The sequence below is a fragment of the Hylobates moloch genome, unplaced genomic scaffold (assembly GCF_009828535.3).
Source record: "Hylobates moloch isolate HMO894 unplaced genomic scaffold, HMol_V3 SCAFFOLD_14, whole genome shotgun sequence".
In the NCBI taxonomy this organism is placed as follows: Eukaryota; Metazoa; Chordata; class Mammalia; order Primates; family Hylobatidae; genus Hylobates; species Hylobates moloch.
In genome coordinates this window covers 14477226-14482637 of record NW_026652289.1, presented here as the reverse complement: position 1 = coordinate 14482637, position 5412 = coordinate 14477226, and the positions used below count along the sequence as shown (strand labels likewise).

Genomic DNA, 5412 nt, shown 5'->3' with positions numbered 1-5412 from the left:
AGAACCTGCTGAGGCCGCAGCAGCAGGTGACACCAGAGATGACTGGGGTGGGATTCATGGGGTTGAGGCTTTACACCACTTAGGAGTGCCCTCCCCTCAGCATGGGCCTCTGAACCAGCCTGACCTGACCTGCAGGCTCCAACACACCAGCAGGCCCTGCCAGAACCTTGGCAAGGACAGGATGCATGAATTCCAGAGTCAAGACAGCCCGTCAATAGGGCCTTATTATTTCCCCTTCCCAGGGCCACAACTGCACAGAATAATGATTTTTGACAGTGAAGTCAAATGAATACTATGGGAAGTGACCACTAGTACTCAGGAGTACTTATGAGAAAAAGAATAAGAACAAAAATGTTTAAGTTACCTCTCTATTGTATAATATATACTGCACAACAAATAAAACATTTCATGTTCAACTTTAGAAATTACATTTTAAAACAAGATTCTCATTTAAAACACACACAAACCACACACACACACACAATGACAACAAAATAAAAACACTGTAGGAATACCGCAGGAAGGGTTCCAGGTAATCCACATCAACCCTGGTATCAGGTTCTTGAGCCCAGCCCATGGCTAAGTGTGAACACACTCTGTATTAGTGTCTCAAGTGCAGGGGGCCCTGACCCCAGTAACTTTGAAGTTAAACTGTTATGTACATTATATCTACATGTGAATACAGTATTTTAAATTAAGAGGCAAGCACACATATAAAGGCATTACTCTACCAAATATCAGGAGATGGTTGCGGGACAGAGAACAGTTAATAAAAGGGCTAACCCCCATGGCATGTGTATACCTATGTAACAAAACTGCACGTTCTGCACATGTACTCCAGAACTTAAAGTACAATTTAAAAAATTAAAAATAAAATAAAAGAGCTATGTTGGGAGATAATAACTGACTTATAGTTCTTTTTTTTTTTTTTTGAGACAGAGTCTCGCTCTGTTGCCCAGGCTGGAATGCAGTGGTGCAATCTTGACTCACTGCAACCTCCACCTCCAGAGTTCTGGCCATTCTCCTGCCTCAGCCTCCTGAGTAGCTGGGACTAGAGGCGCACGCCACCACGCCCGGCTAATTTTTTTGTATTTTTAGTAGAGACAGGGTTTCACTGTGTTAGCCAGGATAGTCTCGATCTCCTGACCTCGTGATCTGCCCGCCTGGCCCTCCCAAAGTGCTGGGATTACAGACATGAGTCACTGCGCCCGGCCAACTAACTTACAGTTCTTTAAATTAAAAGAAATTGGTACAGAAAGCAAGTATAATCCAAAAAATATTACTATAACAATCCAGAGAGATTTTTCTTTTTTTTTTTTTTTTTTTGAGACGGAGTCTCGCTCTGTCGCCCAGGCTGGAGTGCAGTGGCGCAATCTCGGCTCACTGCAAGCTCCGCCTCCCGGGTTCACGCTATTCTCCTGCCTCAGCCTCTCCAAGTAGCTGGGACTACAGGCGCCCGCCACCACGCCCGGCTAATTTTTTTGTATTTTTAGTAGAGACAGGGTTTCACCGTGGTCTCGATCTCCTGACCTCGTGATCCGCCCGCCTCGGCCTCCCAAAGTGCTGGGATTACAAGCGTGAGCCACCGCGCCCGGCCGAGATTTTTCTATTGTCCAGTGTGTTCCTAATACAACAAGTCAGAATTCATAATGACTTGGACGGTCAAAAGGAGAATGCTAACTTTTGAAAATGAGAGCCCTGGACATTCTGAGTAGGTGTTTGGCACCCAAAATTTCACTGAAGAAGAATGCTGTTTCTTAATATCAAACCAAAGTGCAAAACAACATAAATTAGAGGCCAAGAATTCTCTTGTCAGTCAATTTACTTCTGTAAAACAGATTCTATGTTCCTTTTCTATGAAGAGTTTACATTTGAAACATTAGATTTTTTTCACTGATGAGGGAAGGAAATGGGCTTCTGTGCTACTTTGAAGTTGGTGAAGCTAAGGTCTCCTTCTCAAAGTAGAGCCGGAATCAGAGGTGAGAAATGTCGGGACTTGAAGAGTTAGGCTGCTTTGCATCTACCCAGCGTCTAGAACCAATTCCAGCTTCGTAACTCAGCTGTGAACGAAATCCCTTAGGCATTGGTAGCCATGTAGCCAGTAGTTCAAGACTAGAAAACCCAGAAACGGGTGAAAGTGCAGACTGTTATCTAGAGATGTAAGTGTATGTTCTGGAGGGGGAATGGGTCTCATTCTGGGCACTGGGAGGCACATTTAAGAAATCCCAAATCAAAATAGTGTCATCATGGGAGCTGCTGACGATCTGAAACTCATCGAACTGTAGCCAAAACACATAACCAGAATGTTCCACCAATGTGCACAAACACAATGTGCTTGCTGGGGCCCGAGGGTCAAGAGTGGCTTGCAAGTCCTAAACTTTAATTTTCCCATCATAGGCCCCACTAACCATCCTCTTGTTATCAAACTGGATGCATCGAACCAATTCTTCATGTCCCTCTAGGACTCTTAAACAGGAGCCACATTCAATATCCAAGAGCCTAATGGTATTATCTGGTGATCCACTGACAACCAGCCCATCCCTGTACTGGAGACAAGACTCGCCTGTGTCCATTGAGAGTATGAGCAAATTCACAGGTGCTCATGCTCCAGACTTTGATGGTCCTGTCAGAGAGGCGGACATGATGTATTTCTCGTCAAAGTCTACTACGTTGACAGCAGCTCAGTGGCCAACCAGGACACTGCGTAAAGTGATATCGGTCGCAGAAGCCATGTCCCACACAGCAATGGAGCAATCCTTGGAACAGGTCACCATCAGTCCACTGCTGAAGCGTAAGTGCAGTACATCCTCATTGTGGTGGATTAATGTATTAAGAACGTCACCTGTGTTCACTTCCCACACTGTCACCGTAGAATCCGAAGAGCCAGTTACAATGACATGCTCATCCTACTGCAGTCGGAGGACAGAGCCTGTGTGGCCGTTAATTCTTTCAAACATTCCAGGTTGGTTTTATCCCAAATCTTAATATAATTATCTTGTAGGCCACTGATAATTTTTTCATCATCGTACTGTAAACCATAGACACCTTTACTATTTTCAGAGCGGTACTGAATCTTCTGCAAGCTGTGTCGGCCACACTGCTAGGTGGATTCTATAGTTTCTATATCCTGGATAATCTTTGGGTATAATGACCTATAAAATGAATTTGGAGGGCTAGCTGTGGGTCTGTTTTGAAACAGGTACTGATCCCACCCTCTTCTTTCTGAAAGTCCTTTCCATAGGGGATCAGTGTGTACCATTCGTTCAATCAGCTTCTTCCAAAGCATTCATTCTGAGGTCACTCCCTGCCATTCTTTACATCCAGCTCTGCTGCACACAGAGGCCTGGCATCCAGGTATGCAAGAATGTTTTCTGCTATGTGATCTAAGCCTTGCTCGGATAAAGCAGTAATAAAGTCATGCTGCAACATGGGCTTCAGGTAAGAGTTAATATGTCCATGCTGATAATGACACATTCGTGAAATATGATGTTCCACAAATTCCAATTGATCTGATTCAGACCACTGGTTAAAATATTGAATACACAAGTCTTTTTCTTTTTGACAGTTTCCTTCTGATGGCCTCTTTCTGGAGACGATCACAAATGATGTTCCATTACTTATCTGCCAAGGAGTATTTTTCTTTGGGGACTTATCTTCATCTTGATCTTCCATAACTGAAGTGTTAGTTCCACATGGCTGGGGAGGACTCATAAGCATGGCAGAAGGCAAGAAGGAGCAGGTCGCATCTTACGTGCAATGGCGACAAGCAAAGAGAGAGAAGCTTGTGCAGGGAAACTCCCCTTTTTTAAAAACATCGGATCTCGACCAGGTACGGTGGCTCACGCCTGTAATCCCAGCACTTTGGGAGGCTGAGGCTGGTGGATCCCGACCTGAGGTCGGGAGTTTGAGACCAGCCTAACTAACATGGTGAAACCCCGTCTCTACTAAAAATACAAAATTAGCCAGGTGTGGTGGCGCATGTCTGTAAACCCAGCTACTTGGGAGGCTGAGGCAGGAGAATCGCTTGAACCCGGGAGGCAGAGGTTGCAGTGAGCCGAGATTGTGCCATTGCACTCCAGCCTTCAACAAACCTCTTCTATCAAATTACATTTCTCAGTGAGGTAAGATTACAATAAGAATTGGCTTTCAATTTGTGCAGTTGGTGTAAGTTCACCTCTTGATTCACTGCTGTGGTGGTTGGAAAGGTATTCCACTGCCAATAGGACAAAGTTCAACAGGGATGGGGCCAAGGCCTGCTATTTAGGGAGGGAGGAGGGGAGAGGAAGACAACTATGGGCAGAGAGTGGCACAGAACAAACAGCAGGCATTTTCCACAAGGGCAGGGCTTCCTACAAAACTAACAACTGAGTTTAGCCAGCAGGGGTGCCTGAGTGAGGCCCCCCCGCAGTGCAGCGGGAGAATGGGGCAGTGGGAAGGTGGAGGGTGCAGGGGCGAGGTGGGGAGGGAGGGCTGGGGAGTTGGGAGTGACGAAAGAAAACTTTTCCTGCTTCGCCCCTGCTGCCTTCTCTACACCGACTGGGCTGTCTTCAACAAGGAGGGGAGATATTTCTCTTCGCTCTAGTTTCCCTCCCCACTCCATTTGCCTTTTTCAGGATTTCCAGTCTCCTCCCGCCTTCTTGGATAGGAAGCCTGGACTACAAGCAGTTGTTTTATTTCTTTATGCTGTAGACAAAAGCTAAATAAGTCTCAAACTCAAAACTTGGGTATCAAAGCCTTGACAGGTCTTATTTTAGGCACAAGAGTAAAATAAAGAGAAGTGAAGCATTGTTTGGAGTGGTGATGAGACACAGACGGTAAAAATGAACAGGAAAGTGTCCAACGGTGACTATTGCTTATGAAGGAGTGAAACTGAGTGTCTGATAGCGGATGAGTGGGTGGGCATTCTTAGCTATGTCAGGAATGGTTGCTTTAAGAAGGTGACATTTAAACAAAGAGCTGAAAGACAAGAATGAGCCAGTAATGTTAACAGCTTCTGTTGGGGAAAAATCCCTTGAAGTGATTAAGGAAGCCTGGACTTGCCCGAGAACATGTGGAATGAACTAAGACTAAGCAAACCGGCTGAGGATGGAGCTTCCACACCCAGCGGAAGGAGTGTTTGAAATAATAACACATTTCAGTTATGGGAAAATTAAGAAAGCTGCAATCCTCACCACCAAGGGAGAGGCTGGCAAAAGAACTGGGTCTTGGGTGGCTCTACTGAAACCCACCAGAAAGCCTCCCGAAGCTTTCTCTAAGACTTGCCCCTAACTTGGTGAGCTGTGTCATTTCCAGTATAGTGGGGTGGGGACAAGTGAGGACTCTGGCATCAGAGACAAAGCACTGAATTCTAGGTGTGTGACCTTAGGCAAATATTAATGACGTGGAGCCTCAGTTTCCTCATCTGTAAAAGGG

The 5412-nt window shown here is 45.5% G+C and overlaps 1 pseudogene; it reads right to left on the bottom strand.

Moving 5' to 3' along the window:
* Positions 1 to 2103: 2103 nt before the first annotated feature.
* On the bottom strand, positions 2104 to 3730 carry LOC116482081 (F-box/WD repeat-containing protein 11-like; annotated as a pseudogene).
* Positions 3731 to 5412: the final 1682 nt, after the last annotated feature.